General features: G+C 39.9%; 1 protein-coding gene across 1 annotated transcript in view; it reads right to left on the minus strand.

Annotated features, from left to right (window-relative positions):
* Positions 1-13,972, minus strand: part of COL21A1 (collagen type XXI alpha 1 chain) — a 91,579-nt gene extending 77,607 nt beyond the window's left edge. The window contains exon 1 of the mRNA XM_005485990.4: positions 13,844-13,972. The gene's annotated coding sequence lies outside the window, so the exon portion shown is untranslated. The remainder of the gene's footprint in view (positions 1-13,843) is intronic.
* Positions 13,973-20,600: the final 6,628 nt, after the last annotated feature.

The following is a 20,600-nucleotide window of genomic DNA, read 5'->3' on the forward strand; positions in this document are numbered from 1 at the left end:
CACCAAAGCTGGTCTATCACTCCCCACCCCAGCTGGAAGGAAGAAAGAAAATACAACAAGGGGTTCATGGGTTGAGATGAAGTCAGGGGGAGATCACTACCAGTTGCCATCACAGTCAAAACAGACTCTACTAGGGGAAAAAATATTTTCACAAGCAATAAAAGCAAATCTTAAAAACACCTTCCCCAAAGCCCTTCCTTCTTTCCAGCCTCAACTTTAGTCACAAATTCTCTACTTCCTTCTCCCAGCAGCACAGGGGGATGGGGAATGGGGGTTACAATCAGTTCATTACACGTTTTCTCTGTTGCTCTTCAGGGAAAGCTCTGGCATGCTCTGGCATGGGGTCTCTGCCATGGGATACAGTGCTTCACAAATTCCTCCAAGATAAGTCCCCTGTGCTAACTCCTCTCTCTGGCTGCAGGTGCCACCGCACAGGTTTTTTCCTTCTTGAAGGAGGAAAATGATCTCAGAGGCTCTACCACTGTCAGCGATGGGCTGAGCCTTGGCCAACAGCAACTGCAAACCCACCTTGGAGCTGGCTGGCATTGATCCTGTAGACACAGGAGAAGCTTCTAGCAGCTTCTCAGAGAAGCCACCACAGAACCCCCACTGATATCAAAACCTGGCCACACAAACCCAATACAACTTCACATATCCAAACGTTCTGCTCTATTTTATCCCAGTCTTGGAGCAACAGTGCATATTGAGGTGATTATCTATGGAACAGTAAGACAAAAAAAACATTGCTGAAGTAACCTACATAGAATAAACAGATGAAAATTATTCTGGATGATCTAGGAAGTGCGGCTTTTTAGATATCTCTCAGTGTCTGCTAGTAAACCCATCTCTAATTATTTAAATAATGGTCTTTTAAAAACCGATTTAGCTCCTTGCGGGAGTGTCTGCATTGCTACAGGTCACTGAGAGAGAACCTAGAGGAAGGTCAGATGTCTGAAGGACTCTGGAGGACTCTTGGTGCTTGGGGAGTGAGGGCGCAGAAGCTGCATCCAGGCCTGGTCAGCACTGTCTTGGGGCTGGGGGAGTTTAAGTGGGAGTGCAACCCTAAATCTCCAGGATATTGTGAGGAGAACCACCTTGAAGGGTGAGAATTTTTTGGTATTACAGTAACAACAGACAAGAGTATGCAAGTTTGTTCTGCACTTGGAAGTTCTTAGAAATCTCAATGTTCAAAAATAATTTCTCTGCATTGTAGGCAGTTCCCTACAAGCTGCAAGGATGGAGTGGGGGTGGAAGGCTGCATCCTGATCCATCTTGCCAGTTTACTCATGGGAAGAAGGAAAATTCCTTCCTCCCACTCCAGATCCATGAAGAAAACTTCAACATATGGGTTAAAGAGTCATCTGGCCCCCAGGCCATCAGACTTACTACTATACTCAGCAGTGATTCCAAACAGTCATAAGCACTCATCACCCACACATCTCTTAGGTTCCCACCAGGCAAATGAAATAAGTCAGGTACTTTTCTCCCTCTTTTGAGCAACAGTTAAATATTACTTACCAGACCACCTACCACAAACTATTCTGAGAGATTATATATTTCATTATACGGGTTATACATTATAATCCATTCAGTAAACAGCCAAAGACTTTCCCTTGAGGACATGGTTTAATAGTCAACATAGTAATGGTGCTGGGTTGGCAGTTGGACTTGAGGGTCTTAAAGGTCATTTCCAGCCTTAAGAATTTTATGATTCTATTCTGTATCCTTCATGTCATTCCAATTGCAATTTTCATGTTCAAGAGAAAAATGTAAACAGTTCTGCCTTTTGCTTCTTTTTTGCTATGAAGGGTCCTAGAATCTCTTAATAATTCAAGAGTGTCATATTTCTGAATCAGCCAACTTGACCTAAATTAGCCACCAGTGAATAAAATGACCACTAGAGGTTAAAAGAAGTATAGAGAACATCTTTTCTTTCAAAAACATTGATTATTTTTTCTGAAGTAGTTACCATATCTCAAAATGTACAAGACACAAGTAGCTTACTTTCCATAGAGTCCATTAAGAAGTGTCACCAGTGTAGTTTGCAGAAGAATGAATAAAGCAACACGGAACACTTTTTAGGACCTATGACAAGTTGCTTACCCAGCATATTGATGGTAACACACAGGACTGAACAAAGAATAGGTCATGCTTTCTTGCATAACCAGCTGTACAGCTTGGCTTTCAGAGGAATACCTCAAATTTAAAAAAAAAAAAAAAAAAAACATATTTTATATTATCAGAATTTTTAATGCAAAGTTTAAAAAAAGTGAAAGGAATACATTATCAATTGTGCCAGAAATCTGACATTTCAAAAGATGCCAAATGCATTTTCAGACATATTCCAGAGCTATTCAACTTGAGATGAGCTTTTTTTTTTTAATATCAAACTTATGCTCTTAGAAAAGTGGTTGATTCCAGGTTTGTTTGTTTGTTTAAAAAGATGAATTTATAAACAAGAGGGAGCACATCTTGAGCATCACTTACAGCATTTCAGAGAAAACACTTGTAGTGTTTCTAGGGTTTATTGTGGCACTTGAAGCGAAGGATTACACAGTTGGACAAAAGCATTATGTATGCGGTCTTAGTGACCTCTTATGAAGAAGCCTTATGGAGATAAATACATGTGTTAAATGTCAATTTGTATTTCCTACAGTAAATAAAAAGCCATGGTTTAACAGCACCACCAGCACAGATTCTTCAGGCCATGGTGTTGTGCAGTCTCCCTTTCAGGAGTGATCCTTTTTAATTATATTGAGACAATTCTCAGCTGTTTGCCAACATTCCCAAGAGTCTGACCATTTTTCATCAGAGCACAAAAGATGCTGGAGGTAATACTGTTTTTACATTTTTACACTTTTTACTCCAGTTAATTTACAAGTACTAGTTATAAAGCAGTTAGTTACAAAATGAGGTGCTGCTGGTTCTTGTTGTGGTAAAACCCAAATCTAGAGATAATCATTTATGCTATGGAGAATCAACATAAAGTAACTTGCTTTATATTTTTTCACCACGATGATGAGATTCCTAATAATTCTTAGAGTGTTACTAAAAAATATCTATTAGCTTTTAAATTGTGGGATTGATAAACTGTTGAAAATATAGTAAGACTGCAGCATGAACAACTATACATGGTGAAAAATAAAAATAAAAAAGCTAGACAACCAACTTATCCAACATGTAGCAATAAATAATTTAAATCAGACAACACGCACAAAAATAAATCAACATGGATCCAGATGAAGAGTTTCTAAACATATTCCCTTTTATGTTCCTGGTCTATTAAGTTTGCTTTGCAGAAAAAATGTTAGTAGACTTAATTAACATGAATTATAAAAAGGTTCAAAAATGCATTTGTATATTTATGTCCTCTAGTAAGGTAAGGGGTAAGAACACAGTATGACCAAGAGGTGCTGAAACCTCATGGTGATGAAGATAGACTGGAGTTAGGCACAGCCCCTGCCACAGGTATTGGCTGCCAGTGCTCCAGAGCATCACTGAGTGAGCGCCAGACACAGAGAGACACTTCTCCAGTTCTGCTCAGAGACATCCTGAAGAGGAAAATCCTAAAAAAAGCTGTGAAGTGTGCTATTGGCTACAAGCCAATAATAACGTTACCTTACTTCTGCCAAAGAATATAGAAATTTTTTTACAGAATTTAATACTAAGGAAGAGACAGGCAAATTTGCTTTTCATAAAGTATGTTATTGTCTACATTGCGTGCTGAAGTATAAAAAACCCGTAAACTTTAACACAGACATGTAAAAATAACTACAGCATTTACCTACAAGTTGTAAAACTAACATCTGTGTATTTAGACAAAACCAAGTATTGTACAGAGTGTGACTTCTTCAACTTAAAATGACTGGATAGACTGCAGTTCCCACTCAAAACAAAAAAAAAGAATCATGATCTCAATGAATCATAAAATCTGCACCTGGACTGTAATTTGTCGTGTTAAGGCCTAAATAAACAAAGCACTGTCTGTACAATTGGGTCTGAAAACAAAATAGATCAAGAAGTAATCAAAATAAATAAGCATAACATGTTACACCCTATAACTTGAAACTTTAAATAACAGCTATTCTATTTCCAGTTACAGAATGATATGCAGTGCTCAAACCTCCACCAAACATTGTCTTTCATGTAAAAGAAACAAAAAGAAGTATTCTTTGAAATTCTATTCCTCCAATTTTGATATGTTTACAAAATACAAAACTACTGAAATATTGAATCCTACACGAATGCCAACTTAAGTCTTTCAGGGTAATTTTACAGAAGTTATATTTACCACTGCAAAAATGGTGGTATTTGCAGATGCTTTGAGACCTCAATAATTATGTAAGTGGTGTGTGAATTCTAGATAATCCACACAATAGGCCAAATAATTTCATATGGTTATTTACAATTTCATTTTATATGACTATCATCTCCTTAAAAAAAAAGTATTTTGGAGGAATCTTTGGCATAGTATCAAGAGCCAAAGATGGTGTGTATAGTTTCATATACTGTTTCCTTACTTAAACTATAAGAAATAAATCCAGCTCTCACTAAAATGTATTTTCTTGTATCTGAGCCTTATTTCAAAATGTGTGATTACGTTCTTGGTTCTTATTTGGGCTATATAATTCATAAGAATTCACACAATTTAGCTATATTTTAGTCACAACAGCTAGCAACTCTATTATAATACATAAGCATTGCTTTATATTTTAGCTCTTTAAAATTAAATACTCTCATGTATGTTTTGGAATGAATTTGTTGAAGAGGAACTCTATATATGTCCATGATAATTGATTCTCAGATAGTATTAAAGGAGAAAAAAGTGCATATACAAATACAGAAAGCCAGTTTCTTTTCAGTCATATTGTTAAGCTTCCATGAAAACAAAAATACATTGAAAATATCAACTAGTGAAAAGCTGTAAGCAACAAAAAGTAGAAAATAACTACTTCATGGAAAAGTACAAAAATCTGTGTCTGTATCATAAAAGGACATAGGAGTATTTCATAACAATTTTTTAATAATTATCAATATATTCCATTGTTTCAAAATGTTCTCAACATCTTAACCTATTCATTTTCAGGAGGAAAGGCTACTTCCTGTTTATTCAAAGAAGAAAGCAGGTTAATGATTTAAAGTGATTACGTATTTACTTCAGGTGTCACTCATCAGTCCCTGAGTCCTATTGTAGTATTAATGTAAGAAAGTTTTCAGAATGAAATCACCATTTAACAGAATTTTCAGAGCTCTTTGATTTCTGAGCAAGATTTCATTGCCTGCAGTTGACCTATAATTAATTCTGCAGGAGCTGGAGACATGTATCATCCAGATCTATTTAAAAATCCCATAGAATGACCATGGAACAAATACAAAACTGCATGTGGTCAAGTGTTGAAGAACAGAGAAACCAGGCCTTCTTCAAAGGAAATGCTCTGTATTGGACAGCTCCAGGATGGTTTTCTTGAATGCCTTTTCCTTCCTACTGAGAGGTACCATTAAACCATGAACCACTGGCAACTACAGTGAGTACTTAGCAGGCATACTTATGTATGCAAAGAGAAGAAATTTTCCTTTGCTAGAAACACCTCTTCTGAAGGCAGATAGCTTATTTAAATCTAGATCAGAAAAGAAAACACAAGATAAAATAAATGGAATGTCTTTGCTCTTTAGGAAATAAAAATTAATCTTTATTCTTGGTACTGCTTAGCTTCCTCGAAGACAAATATGTGCTTCTGAAAATTAGGTGCAGCTGTCCTCTCTTTTGAGCTCCTTAATGAAATCCTCTGCGTTCCGCCTTCCCTCCCCTTTTTGGCAAAACTTGTCAATGTTCATTTCAGTCCAGTCATGAGCACGCCATGGCCATGTGGGCCCCTTTGCACAGCAAATGGACTTAATCACAGGGGCATACAATTACATTCCTTTCTCCTCATTGAAAATTCACCAGGGAATAAAAAACATAAACCTCCATTGTCTAGGACCTTTAAAAAGAATTTGCTGTTATTTCTATTCAGCAAATCTTCCTCCCCTTCCCTAACCCTTATTCTTTTCCATGGTAGCAAGACAGCAAAAAAACTCCTTTATCATTTTATCTTCTTTGTACTGAAAGGGCATATTTTTCTCAGTTTGTAAGCATTTAAACACATTTTATCGTCTTTTATCATCAGTGATTTCAGTGATGGCTGGTGTCATTCTACACAGGACCTGAAGAATTCTGGATTTTACTTTACAGGGATAGGAAAAAATGCCTCCAGGTCTCCTAATTGCCATTATTTCCCCATTCTCTCTTACCTTCCAGACACAGCTATTCAAAAAGCCATTTAATTTATTTGATTGGGTTTCTTAGGTTTGCCATTTGATGCTCACTTTCACTGCAAATGACAGTTTCTAAAAGACAAAGAGGACTTCTTTTCAGTAGGTGAGAATTTAAATTTCTTTTCAGTGGGAAAGATAATTAGGGGGGGTTGTCTTTGATAATTCCCCTCCACATATTAACACTTTGTATCATTGTATTTCCACATAAAGTTTCATCTTACTTTTGCTATGAAGGGCTGCACAATAACTCCAGTGTTCTTGGCTGTACTTTTCCTCACTGCACTGTCCCATGAGTTGACAGAGAATGTCAGGATATATCTCAAAAGTTCTCTCACTTTCATCCACCCAGGTCTGCTCCCTCTTAATGGAAATTTTTTAAGCAAAATGTGATAGCTAGGTAGATACCATTTCACTTGGGGAAAGAAGGGACATAGCTTCTTACCAAGACACTGATATTCAGTTCAGTTTATATTTTTCCAGAAGTGATCTACTTTATCCTTTACAGTCCAAGAATTTTATCCTTCAAGCCCAAGAATTAAAGAGCTGGAGACTCCCATATCCCCTTTCCATGGGTAATCAAACTTCTGATAAAATGGAAGTCCAGCATTATGTAACTTTTCCCAGGGTTTCTGTCTTGGGCATAAAGTGTAAGCTCAGAGCTACTTCCCAAAGAATGCTTCTTTGAAACATTTCCCACAACTGAGAAAGAAGTGAATTCACAATACTACCAGTTCTGCATGGTCCATTTCTTCTATCAAGCCATGTTCTGCATAATTCACCCACTCTGTAAGCATTGCACAGATGTGTCTGCTCCTCTTCTCCACACAGGACACTGCGGCTATGCTTACACTGTTTAATCAACTGGGAATATTATTCTATCTTTTCCATGTGCAATGAAGAAAGGGGAAACAGTAAAAAACCAGGGTCAGATCCCAAGTGCAAGTAAGGAAGAACATACTGATCTGGTCAAGGAAGGTTGCAACCAAAGAGGTTTAAATGGCCTTGCTTAGATCTCTGCCTAATAGAGTCTCTTGAGGACACAGCTCCATGGTATCCCAGCTGGTTAAAAGACTAAGAGAAGAAAAAATAATACATCTGAGAACACTGAGAGTGAAGTTTTCTAATTGCACCTACAATTTGAACCTTCTCAGCACGCAATATCAGGAAAAGAATTACATATGACTTCAGACATCTTCCCTCAAATGCATGCATTACACTGACAGTCTAGAAAGCCCATCATGCTTGCTGGCAGTTCCTCTGCTAGTCTGGCAAAAGTCTGCACACTTTAGTGAAGCAAGGGTTATACCACAAATTTTAAACTGATCTCAATAATCTGATATTTTTTATAAATTGTATTCTTAATACAACTATGCAAATTTATCTAGACCTCTAGATACATGTTCCTGGAAATTCTTGTGGAACCAGGGAGCTCATAAGGGGGTGGGATTTGGAATTACTGAGACCAAAAGAAGCACAAGGTACTTTTGATAAGACTTCCCAAGTGTCTATTAAAGGCTACACCTAGATGTACCCCTGCTTAACAGCTGCAGCACTCTTCATTTATGTGTCTTTGAGTCACCTTAACAGGGCTCATTTTTATATGCTAAAACAGTTCTGACTAAAAAGAAAACTTTTGGAAATCATTAACTTTACTTAATGAAGAAAGTACAGATTGTTATAACATATTTTGGAAAATACAAGCTGACATGCTTTAAAAACTATTGGCTTAATTTCAAACTAGAGCTCAGAGCTTGTTTTTATTCTTCCATTTTTTGATGTAAGATAAAAATTATTTCAGGCAAGTTAGGACATGTTTTGTCACCACCCTGGCTCTGAAGATTTACAAAAAAAGGGAAAAGGACTTTCAGTTTGGATAATGCAAATCAATATTGTATATTTGGTAAACTGGATTAAATGCAAAAAAATACAGAGACTTGGGTAGAGTCAGCATTCTTTAAAATATATGAAAAAGTTCTGATCTAATCAAATGACATTGTTATTGTACTTCAAATGGCATTGTTAATTGTTAATCAAATGGCATTGTTAATGTACACTCCATCCACAGAAGATGGGGCACTCTTCATTCCAACAACTCAATTTTTCCCTTTCAAAGATAGCTTGGGTAAAGACACTTTTCTAGCATATTCAACAGTTAAATATATATCTTTAAATATCCTACAAGTTTGATTGCACAGCACATACACAGCTGTGTATATTCCACATTTAAAGCCCTCCCAGATAAGATTAATTTCCTAATTAAAACACTCAAAAACCCAATGATCATGTCTTCATTCAACATCTTTTACACGTGCAAACCTGCACATTTGTAAGCAAGTAGTCCCCTTCTGCAGCAGATTTTACCCATGCTAAAGAAGACGGGAATGGCAGAGTTACATCCTGAACCACTGATGAGCGTTCACACAGCACTCTGCCACCATCTCCGAGGACAGAGACTGAGTGTATGTGAGGCACACTTGCTGTGCCTCTCTGCCAGACATCCCTCACATCACGCAGGACTCCAGAAGGAGTAAATCTCTCTCCAAAAAGTTACTGAAGTGCTGTCTTCACTTCTGCACAGGCCCCTCACCTCTCTTCATACCTCCCTTTATCACCTTCCTGACAGCAGGAACAACTGGCCCTGAGATCCCAGCCCTTTTCCCAAAGCCTGGGGGGGATATTAGCAAGGGACAATGAAAAGGGAAAGAAAAAATGTTAGCTTGAGTAAAAATGGATTACTGCAGATGCCATAAAAGGCACCCCACAATGTGGGACAGTAAAAAAGACAATGAGAAGAACTGGTCTGGATGGAAAGTGTGAGGGAATGAGAGACCCTGCTGCTACAAATCTCTGCCAAACCTTCCCTGTCCCTGAGCCCTACTCATTCCTCTGTCCCATTATCAGCTGCCAGAAGACCCCCACCACTAGCTCCACAGCCAAAGGGCCCTTGCAGCCACTTCTCAACCATTCCTGCCCCAGAGGACCTGCAATTCATCCCAGTCCCTCCTTGTCTTACCCTCTGTGATCTCCATAGCCCGCTCATTTTGCCACATCTGCATTCATTTCTGTCATTACTTAGAAGCCTCCAGCCCCTCTTTGTTATTAGTTCAAACTAGAGCTTCAGACAAGCTACCAGAACTAACCACAGGAGAGAGAAAAATCTTGGAATACAAAAATCTGAATTATGAAGCAGCCTTAAACTACAAATATGCAAGGTAGAAACGTGTATATCCTATGTGCTAAAACAGTACACTTAACCGGCTTGTTTTGAACAGACAGAAAACTCGAGGAAAAATGCAAATCTCATTGGCATGAATGATAGTTTTATTTTGCACTACATCAAGTTCAAACTAATTTCCCTGGAATTTTTGCATGTTCTTAGTTATAGAGATTGGGTCCCATTCCAGTGCCTGTGTGTTTTACTTGGAGCAACTATTAACTTCTCACTATTTAAATCCTGTTTCACTACAGCATAAAGCACACTGATAAAAAGATCAGTTATTCAACACTGAAATTATATAAATTACTCAACACTGAAATTATATAAATCACACAAAATTCCAAAAAGTTGACACATATTTACCTTGTATTCTCCACTCATAGTATTATTCAGTATGATCAACAATGCTCATCTCCCTGGTCTCTATCTGCTGTTAATCATGAATAATGTGTCTGACATCTACCCTCAAAGACTAAGTCAATCAGCAGTGCTTTAAAACAATGCCTGTGCAGATTAATGGCAACTTGGAAAAGTTTCTTTTGTAAGTCTCACTGTACCCCAGTACCACAGAAACCAGAGAGAGGAAAAAAGTCCCTCAAGACATTTTTTCTACGCTCCCACAGGCCTAAATTTTCTTCTACCACATATTGTGTTTTTTCCAGAGCCAGACCAGTTCTAAATGAAGGAACACAGAAGCCTTGCAGGGCTCAGCCTATTTTCATGGGCAAAAAGCGGGGAAGAAATGTCAAGCTTTGATTATTATGGGGTTGTTTTTACTCAACAAAGCAGTATTTATTGCCATGGCGTAGCAATCTTCTTGACAATTGTCTGCTTACCCTAAATTTTACTCCAGATGACTAGTATTGGCTACTTACAAGCAGACCTGGCTGGAGGAGCCACCTTCAACCCAAAGATCTGAGCAGTGCTGGAGGAAGTGCCCTGGATTCTCCATGCAGAGAATGCAGAACAGGCAGCAAACCCTGCAGCCCAACATGCTGCAGGACAGGCGAGGTGAGGAATGCTGCAGAACAATGCGGTGCTCAAGCACACACTTCTCTATCACAAAACAGCCGTTCTTGAGGCCATGTTGGTTTGTGTAACTGGGGGAGCTAAACTCTCAGGCAGACCCTTTGTGACTGTCACCCTGGAACAAATGGCAAAGTCGACCCTCCAGGCTCTGTAGGCCCACCCTCCCTAAATTCGGATATTTCCGATGCTCACTATTGTGCTGATGGGTAGATTTCACATGTTACCAGCATAAAACTTGGGTCAGCGAAGCTCTGAAATGAGTCAAGGGCTTGTGGCAGCAACAGGCCTTCACCAGCCCATCCCACAACTCAAGCCGCCATGTCAGCCCCGTGGGGCCTCAGCCCCTGTCCCAGTGACACCACAGCCCAGCCTGACCTGGCCATGGACCTCATGGAGCCAGGTCCCAGTGCAGGCCCACGTCCCAGCCTGCCCTCAGCCATTCCCAGGGAGGCACCAGAGGTGCAGGGCTGGGGCTGCCCTGGTGCCCCCAGAGACTGCTCTGTGCTGGGGCAGTGGGACAGCCCAGGCTCATCCCTGCCACCCCTCCATGGGGAGCCCCTACTGCTATACCCTGAAAAAATTCATCCATGAGATGATTCAGAGAAACTCTGATGGGGTCCAGAGCAACAAACCACAAAAAACAAATGAAAGACATTTTATAAGGCACATCTCGGTTACTTCAAGCACTCTAGCCTGCCACGCTGCCACGGGTGTGATGGAAAGCAGCTGAGAAGCAAGGAGCACAAGATGCCTCAGGAACAGCATGTCTTCAGCAGGGTTACTGGGCTCAGCTCTGGTCATGTCAGCTCAAAGAAGAGAAAAAAGGCAGAAACAAAGACATCTTAATAAAATAGATGACTAAGAGCATTGAAAGGGTCTCTTTTTTCATAAAGAGACACTGGAAAGATTGAATCAGCTTTATTCAATGCCTCTCCAAGTACTAAGGGCAGAACACGGGACACAAAATAGTAACAACTAGTCTAGAAAGACAGGTTAGACCTTGTCTGTTCCCACTCATAAAATAGGAATGTTCAAAAACTCAAGCGATCTTTTTTTGGACTGGAAAGCTAATTTCTAAAAGCAAAGATTGTGGTAGAATTTGCAATATAATTAACATTTAAATTCATAAACATAATACAAAGAACAACACAATAAAAGGATAAATATTGAGGTAAGCAGCAAAAAGCTCTAGAATGGAGGTAAGGGGAAGAAAACCACCCCTACTCATTTCAGTCAGCTATTTCTGTAATTAGTTTGGCTAATACTGCAGGCAAAACTTTGTTAAATGTAGCAGAACAAACTACAAATTTCAAAGTATGCTTGCAAACTGAATTATATTCTGAGCACTTTCCACAATGATAATCATAGCCAATATACATATTAATTAAACCAAAGTAGCTCTGCCTCATGGACTTTCTGAGACACTCAGGTAATTACTGAAGACTCAAAGGAAACAATGTGATCTGCTTTGCAGAACTGTACTTCAAAACGAAGCTGAAATTTCCTAACATTTACCTATAAGTAAATTTACTGGCTGTGATGGTACCAAACCAAGATGTGATGTTCATCAGCAGATCCACATCACTGCTCTTAGACTTCAATGGCAAATACAGTTTGAGTAGAAAGGAGAAGAATCATAAAATCTAGTATAAAAGTTAGGCATGTGAGTGAAATATTACAAATGGACCACTGAGCCCTGTTTACCTTACAGGGTTGGCTCTTTGATATGCATGATCATCATCAGGAGTGTCTGAGTTCACAGGCTGGCCTCCTAGTTTCCTCTGCCACCCCTGGAATCTTTAATGGACCTGGAGAGGTCATTTAGTGTCTTTGACAACAGGAAGGCAGAATCACATTTGTCTTATGGATTGATGGTGACTGGATGGACATTAAATGCTCAATTCTGTGTACAATTAGACAGGACTTTCCCTTCTAATTTAACCTAATCTTTCCTGCAGCAAGCTGTCTCTTGTCATATCTCCACTGCATGTGGAGAAGAGTTTGCTTCTCACCACTCTGCAGAAACCAATTACACAGGTTAATTTAACAAGGAGTGTTACATCTCTTATCAGTTTTTGCTTCCCTAGACCACAACATTCCAGTTCTTTCACTGTTTTCCCAAAGATTATATTTCCTAGATCTCTGACCACCTTTGGCTACTCATCTCCTGCTCACCTAGTAAGACTGCTGGAATTTTGGTGTCCAGAATACCAGATAGTACTGATACCAGATACAAACTCCAAAATCACAACTACCAAGAGATGCCATCACATCTGCTATAATCCTGTTATGCATCCCCAAATGAAATTTTTGATTTTACACAACTTTAGCATGTTATATTCTGTCAAAGTCTTCATGCTGAAAAATAAATTTCCTAAGGAAACTACTCAGCACAATTCTTCAAAGAAATATTTTGTGCTCATCCTTTAGTTCAGTGTTATGTTTTTGAATAAATATTTGAGTGATATAAGAACAATCACAATCAATAAGGTTTGGAGAAAATTTCCAAGTTTACTAACTCTAACAGATCCACAAGGCTTTCTCAGGTGCCTGGAAGCTGGAAGACTTTCAGAATCAACCAGTTGACAGGTTTCCCAGCCTTTTAATCCTTGAAGACGAGATCCTTTAAGCACAGAAAATACTACGTACATCTAAGCATTACACAACTAAATAGTAATAATCAGAAGTGGCCCACAGAGCAATTTTTTCTTTTCAGGTACAGAAACAACTATAACTGCAGTCATTATGAACCCGTCTACTTTACTAATTCTTGTAAAGTTTGTATTCCCATGCCACAACCTATTAAAGCAGTTAACCAGTAACCCGGTACTGGTTACAGTGCAAGAATAACGCAGGTTTCTATATGGCACAGAAGGACATAGCAGGACATAAATTATTTCATCCCGTGCCAATAAACTAAGCGAGGGTGTCATGCTAGTCCAATCTCCTGCACGCACCGCAGTCACGTTGCAAAAAAGAAAAAAAAAAAAAAAACCCAACCCTGCATCAGTGACACAGTGCACTGTCAGCTCCCTGCTAAGAAGGGGGCACAAGTTTCCTTATCTCAGGAATAAGGAAACTTGTATAAGGCTCCCTCGGCGGCTGCCCGGCTGTGGAGCGGCGCCCGAGGCCGCCCCGGGGGCTGCACCTGCCCGCGCCTGGCCCGTGTGTGTCCCCGTCCCGGCTGTCCCGCAGAGAGGGGAGCCCCGCAGGGATGCAGCCTCGCAGGGATGCAGCCCCGGGCAGCCCGCCCGGCCCCCGCGTCCCCGGCACCCCTCTGACCTGCAGGCGGCCGCTCTCCGTCCCTCCGCGGCCGCGGTGCCCCCCCTGCCGCCAGCCGCTCCCGCTGCCGTGCCGCGCTCTGCCCCGCGCCCGCTCCAAGCGGCAGCCTCGGCCCCGCGGAGCCGCCCCGCCGGCAGCGCCGCCCCCGCCGGCCCCGCGCCCTGGCACGGCCCTGCTGGCCCGCGGCCAGCTCGAGTGCCGCCCCCGTCCCGCACGGCCCCGGCTCGGACAGGCTTTCCCGGCGCCGGAACAGCAGCCCGACCCTGGCTGCATCGGGGATCAGCAAGCTGGTGGATACCAGAGGGACAGGCCGGTGGTTTGAAGTAGTTTGGTGATATACTCCTGCCCGTCATTCAGCATTTCTTCGGCAGGTGAAGGGACAGAAGGACTTCTGAATCTTGGCCTCTGAGATTGCTATGTCCAGGAGACAGACTTTTGGGAACACTGTGTTTAGACAACCAGCATATGACTTTCATGTGTAAGGAGGTTTTACTAAAAGCAGGAACTGATGTTCCTCGCCACCTTCACAAAAGCTTCGAGAATCCCCACACTTGAAAGAGGTGGGCAAGCCTGCCTGGCTCAGGTGAAGCAGCATTTACGACCTCTGGGGCCATTCCCTAATTATTTATTTACAGGTGATTGATGTTCCCCTTGTCTGTTCCTGCACATCCATGAAAGCTCTTGGAGAAACATCAGAGCTGTGTCATACAAGCCTTGCCCTTCTGTGACAGAATGCATATGGAGAAAAGCATTCACTAACACAGAAGTGTTTTCATCAGACTGGGTGCCTGGCTAACATGGGTCTGAGGCTGACAGGCGCGAAGGGGAGTGCTGTTCCCTAGCTGTCTGTGAATAAAGGACACCTACAGTAGAAACCAGCGTGGCTTATAGATGGCCAGCAGTCTCAAGCAGAGGCTCATTGCTCTCACACTAAAGGCCCTTATCCCCTCTGCCACTGCCATTTTCAGGGTCTGGGGCCAACTTGTAATCTTGATGCTTTTCCAAGAGTGGTTTATTTGTCCTGTGGGCACACCAGTATCCATGATCAATTCATCTATTTTGTGGTAAGAGACCTCATCCATTCTCTTCCCCTAGATGTTTCCCGCTTGCCTTATACCCATGCCTGCGTAAAACCTTGTGTTTGCAAAGACAAGTCTGGAGACAAGTCTGGCTTCAAATGTAGCCCCAATATGCTTTAACAGGAAGCCTCTTTTGAGGATCACCAAAGAGCAGCAGATTTTTGTGAATGAACAAGGCAGAAAGTCTCTGTGTTGCCCATCACACACAAAGTTTAGCCAAACACTTCCACGCTTGACAGAAAGGGTTTTGACCTTTCACTTAAGTGCAAATAAGACAGAAATTTTAAAAATCAACCCTGGTGTTGTCTTCCTTCCCCATACAGCAAAGGATTAAAAGATGCTTTTCTTTCTAAATTGTATCCCAGAAAGGCACGGTTCGGGGACATCTGAAAGGAGCATCTGTGATAGTTTCCTATCCTTCCTCTGACCACATGTTTGGGAAACTGAACAGCTCAGCCACGAACAAATGTGTATCTCACTTTATGATGATACAGTTTGATTGCTGTCAATGAATTCGTTCATATATGTGTGTACATATATCTGTCTGAAGACACACACATGTGTGTATTTTCTGTATAGTTTTTTCCCACTTTAAAAAAGAGTCTCTAGAAGAGAAGTGTTTAAGAAATTCTGCAACTGAACTGTCATGGAGTAGACAATACCTACTTTAGCTAAAAAATCCCATGAAAAATATTAATAACTATACCATGGGCAGAGTACATAATAGCAAATGTCTACTCTAAGAGGCTTTAAATCTGACAGAATCAATTTTTTTTTTGAACTCTAGCACCTCTGGGCCATTGTTTATGCAATGGTGATATTTCTGTTCATAGCATGAAAAATTTCCCACCATTGATGGCCAATGTATTGTGGCTCCTTAAGCACAAATAATTTACAAACTTTGATGATACTCTAACCAATTTGTCTCCTATGAATGACTTTAGAAACATTATAACACTATATTTATAAATTTTGCCTTTAACTGAATCTATAGATAAGTCTGAAAAATTACAGTAATAAAGCAGTGGTCTTGTGAGTTAAATCTACCAGTGATCTCCCAGGCTTCACCAAAAAAAACCCAAAAATTTTTGTTTAATTTACACCCAAAAAATGGGATAGAAGTATAAGTCTTGTTAGCCCTTATCCTGGTCATGGTAGAAGAGATAATGCACAAAGTGGACGTGAACACAGCCCCCAGTAGATCATCGTGTTGCTACCATGTTTATTCACCCATTAAAATTTTTCTACTTTCAAATTATTAAAATGGTGATTTTTTTTTAGCTTTTTACATGTTAGTAGCACTTGATGTTATTTCCTAAATAATGAGTCTGAAGAGGAGAAAAAAATGTTCTTATGTAAAGCATAAAACAGTATGGTGCCCAGTGAGGGCATGCAGAAATGAAATGAAAAGGCAGTCTAAAATCTAAGCACAAATTGCATCCAAATTAGTCATTTTGAGGTCTCCACTACATTCCTATGTAGCTTCAGGCAATCAAAAATTGTGTCATCCTCCTCCCACGCTGTGAAAGTTCTTGATGTCTTTCTTTGTCTCAGGATTCTGTGGTTTCAAATTAAGTTTCTGCTTATTTTACAATCAAGTTGCATTAGCCAAGGCGATGTAGACAGAAAACTGTTTCCTTGTGGAAACTCAGGAGGAGCACTGATATTACCTAAATATATTGAAGATTGAAATTTTATTGACTAGGATTAAGAAAAACACCTTTCAAAACCTCTACACCTACTATTCTTCTATGTCTATTTTCCTCCTCCTGAAACAGGCATCACATTCTGTAGCCTTTGTTCTTCCTTGCTCAGGAAGAATTTTAATTTTTCCATTTTCTTTCCCTCAGTGAATTTTTAAAGGATAGAATAGACAGGAACATGGCTGTGCTGTGTCAACGAAAAAGTTTGGAAAATATAAAATGCACATCAATAAACATTTCATTATTAAGTAGACCTGCTGCTGTAATGACTTGCATACTCAAGTACTGCACAAGTACTCAGAAGTACCTTACTCAAAAGTGGCTTTTGAATTCAGAATTCCATGGTGTGCATATTGGTGTTTGCATACATGGTGCATATTGGATAGTGTTTGCAGAACATCGTCCTGAGGATGTGAGTCATGGAGGTAGCATGACTCAGCACTGGAGAAACCATGTGAAAGTCAATTTTCCCAAGCTCCAACTAACCAGAAACAAATTCTTCTTTTTTCCTCCTAGCTGCAACACTGAGGAAGAGCCCTCTCCCATGTCCTTCAGTGAGAAACAAATGGAGCAGATGAAGTGGTGGGGCATAAAAGACTGATCACAAACCAGCATGTTTTAAATTCATATACTGTTCTGCATTATGGTTCAAAAAATGCACATATTTAAATAATTTCCAATCAATAGAGTTCAGGTCACATAGTTTGATTGAGTTACATCAACTTCTGTATTTGGTACTAGTGATCACATGCAAAATAGTGACATTTCTACATATTGTAGACAGCCAAACTGATATTCTTTATCTATGACCATGAGATTAACTCAGCTGAAGAGAGAATGATGCTAATAATACCAACGTTTCAGGTTCAATCCTAGTATGGGCTATTTGCTTAAGAGGGGGACTTGATAATTCTTGTGGATTCCTTCCAACTCTAAATATTCTGTGCTTTGAAATTAAAAATATTTTTTTCTAGCTTCAAACATGATTTTTGCTCTCAGGCTTGTCTGGCCTGAAGTTTCAGTGAAATTCTGTGCCTATTTTTATTTTTATCCACCCTGAAAATCAGCCACTAAATAGTAGGAAGTCAGCCAGGAACCAATAAGCTCAGAGATAATTGTAGACTCCAAGCCAGCTCAATTTACACCTGTGTATGACAGATAATTACCATGGCTTCAAGCCCACTCTGGTAAATAACAAAAATTCTTTACACCTCAGCAGACATCCCATACATAAAGTGTACTTATGGTTCTGATAATTGTATGTTTGCTTGTGAATGGCAAAATTTAGTAAGAGATTAGGCTGTGTTTAGGACACCAGGGTGTCACCTCACTCTCTAATGAGGTTGCATTCTAGACAACGTCAAGATTTACAAAGGTGTTACAAATTAATGTTTTAAGGTTGCTTAAAGAATCACTGGAAAAGGAATCAGCAAAACCAGATTTAATATAAAAGCAGTAGCAAAACAAGGGGGACATATGCACCACCTCAGTAGGAAATGTTGATAAACACAGGTTCTACAGTCATCACCTTACTTAGAATTTATGCTTTAGAGAACTAGCAATGCAAGACATTTACTTAATTATGCTGTCAGCAACCACATCACACTCTCAAACCATCTCCACAAGAGCAAGTTGTATTTTAAGGAACAGAAATTCAACCACCTTATGGCAAACCAATGTTTCTGTATTTTCCATCACTTCTCCAATAAACATACTCTGCTTTACCATAGTGGCATAGTCAAGATTCTGAAATGAATTCTGGATTGTTATGGTGAACAGAGACTGGAGCTGTAAAAAAGAAATCAAAGCTAATGCATGAGAAGAAACAACTGGAAAATAGTGGCTGGAGCCCAGCATCTCCAAAACAGAAGTTTCCACAATCCCTGTCATTTAAGCCATTGCTTAAAATAAGCATGGTTGAAAAGATGTATTTCCAAAGTTTAAGTGACAGCTCTTTACAGCTTAGTGATGCTAATGTAGGCACTCCAGGCTAGAGATATAAATACTTAAATTGGCTTTCAGAACCCTTTCTCTTTGTGTAAACACCGAGCAGAAAGTACTCCTTGAACATTTAAACTTGGGCTTTATACAAATCTGGAATGAAATTACATAATGTCTATAGCTCTAATGAATGAAATAGGTCTTTACAAAAAGGGGAGTGCATTTGGCTTTCAGTTACAGAACATTAAGACAGAAGACAGGAGTATTTAAACTGCATAGAAACTTCTAAACTTGGAAAATAGGCATTTCTTGGACTTCTAAGATTTCACAGAAATATTACAGATTTCTATCCATTAAAAAAAAAATAAAAATAAGAGCCTCCCCATTTTTCACTGTGCAATGCTATATTAGTTCAATAGGCACTTTGGCACCTTTAGACTTCTTTTGTCATCCTTAAACTAATAGAGGGCAGGTTAGATACTAGGTTAGATATGGATTAGATATTAGGAAGAAATACTACAGTGTGAGGATAGTGAGACACTGGAACAGGTTGCCCAGAAAAGTTGTGGATGGCCCATTCCTGGAAGGATTCCAGGCCAGGTTGGCTTGGGTTTTGCGTGACTCAGTCTGATGGAAAGTGTCTCTGCCCATGGCAGGGGGGTTGGACCAAGATGATTCAGGTCCCTTTCAATTCAAACCATTCTATGATTTTCAGAGTACCACACTGAGTGGGACTCGATACAGAATCTGTTCCCACTATATAATTTTCATTTAGTTGGATTGTACAGAGAGTTCACCTGGATGAAATCATTCTGATTTGCCATGAGAAAAAAAAAAAAAAAAATGAAAGTAGGAATCACAGTTAAAAGGCTACATGTAGCAGACTCTAGCACTCTTGTGCCCTGTGTGAGGGAACTGGCTAATTCAACAGCTGTCCTGTAACTCAGGTATCGTGTAAACCACATCTTAAGCTATTTTCTTCTCTTGTGAATTAATATAATCCATATTGATCAACACAGAACTGAATTTAGAAGTGCTGTAGGCAAAAGTTGTTTCAAATATATTTGCACTGGCTAACACTCAAAACTTTTTCTGTGATGAGATCATTATCTTACAACAGCTTGATAACATGCAGCTCCAAAATCTGATTTTGACCTTGTGATTTATGTAATAATCATTGTGGGAAGCACCTCTATGGAGAAGTACTTCATTTTAGCAGTGGTTTCATCGCTATTGCTTTGGATAGAACAGGAACAAGATGAAAATCCAGTCCTGCCTCAAAACGCTGCCCTGCCAACTGCTCCCAACAGTTATCCCTGGTGACTTCTGCACAAAAAGGAAACAGACATCAGGTAAGCCTAGGATTTCTGATCTAGCACATTCAAGAACTGAAACAATAAACAGCTTTTAGGTGGTAATGTACATTAGAATTGTGTTTAAATATCAGTTCCTTTTCCCTCTTCGTTAATAGATGATTCTCAATATGGAAAAGCTGTAACTTTGATAATTGCCTGGCTTGCTATTGTTACTGCCAGCAGGAGACCAGATGCACAGGAAGGCAGCAGCTGATTGGGCAATTCCTGTAAGAGTCTGCTCAAGAGATGAACTTTGAAGCCTGAGTGCAATGTCATTTTATAAATGGTTCCTGATGAAGAAAGAGATCACAGTGCAAAAACAATGATCGAGAGTAGCAAGTAATAAGCAAAAACTACACGGAAATTTCATGGATTTTTTTTTTTCCAGAGGAAAAACTGAATGATTGTCAATGCAATTAGAAAACACTGAAGGACTTCAAGGTGCAGAAGTTTCCCAAAAAATGTCACTGGCCAGCTAAGTGAGAAAATATGTTTCTTATCTGGCTCCAACCCATGTGGGAGAGGTGCAGTAGAGGCATCAGACAGTAGAATAACCTATGCTGAGCATTGCCACCTCACAGGAAATGAAATTCTGGGGTTATTGGAGAGCTGACAGCAGGTTTTAGAAGCAACTGGTCAACCCCAGAGCTGCTGAGTTACCTGCAGCACTTCTCTCCAG

The sequence above is a fragment of the Zonotrichia albicollis genome, chromosome 3 (assembly GCF_047830755.1).
Source record: "Zonotrichia albicollis isolate bZonAlb1 chromosome 3, bZonAlb1.hap1, whole genome shotgun sequence".
Classification (NCBI taxonomy): domain Eukaryota; kingdom Metazoa; phylum Chordata; class Aves; order Passeriformes; family Passerellidae; genus Zonotrichia; species Zonotrichia albicollis.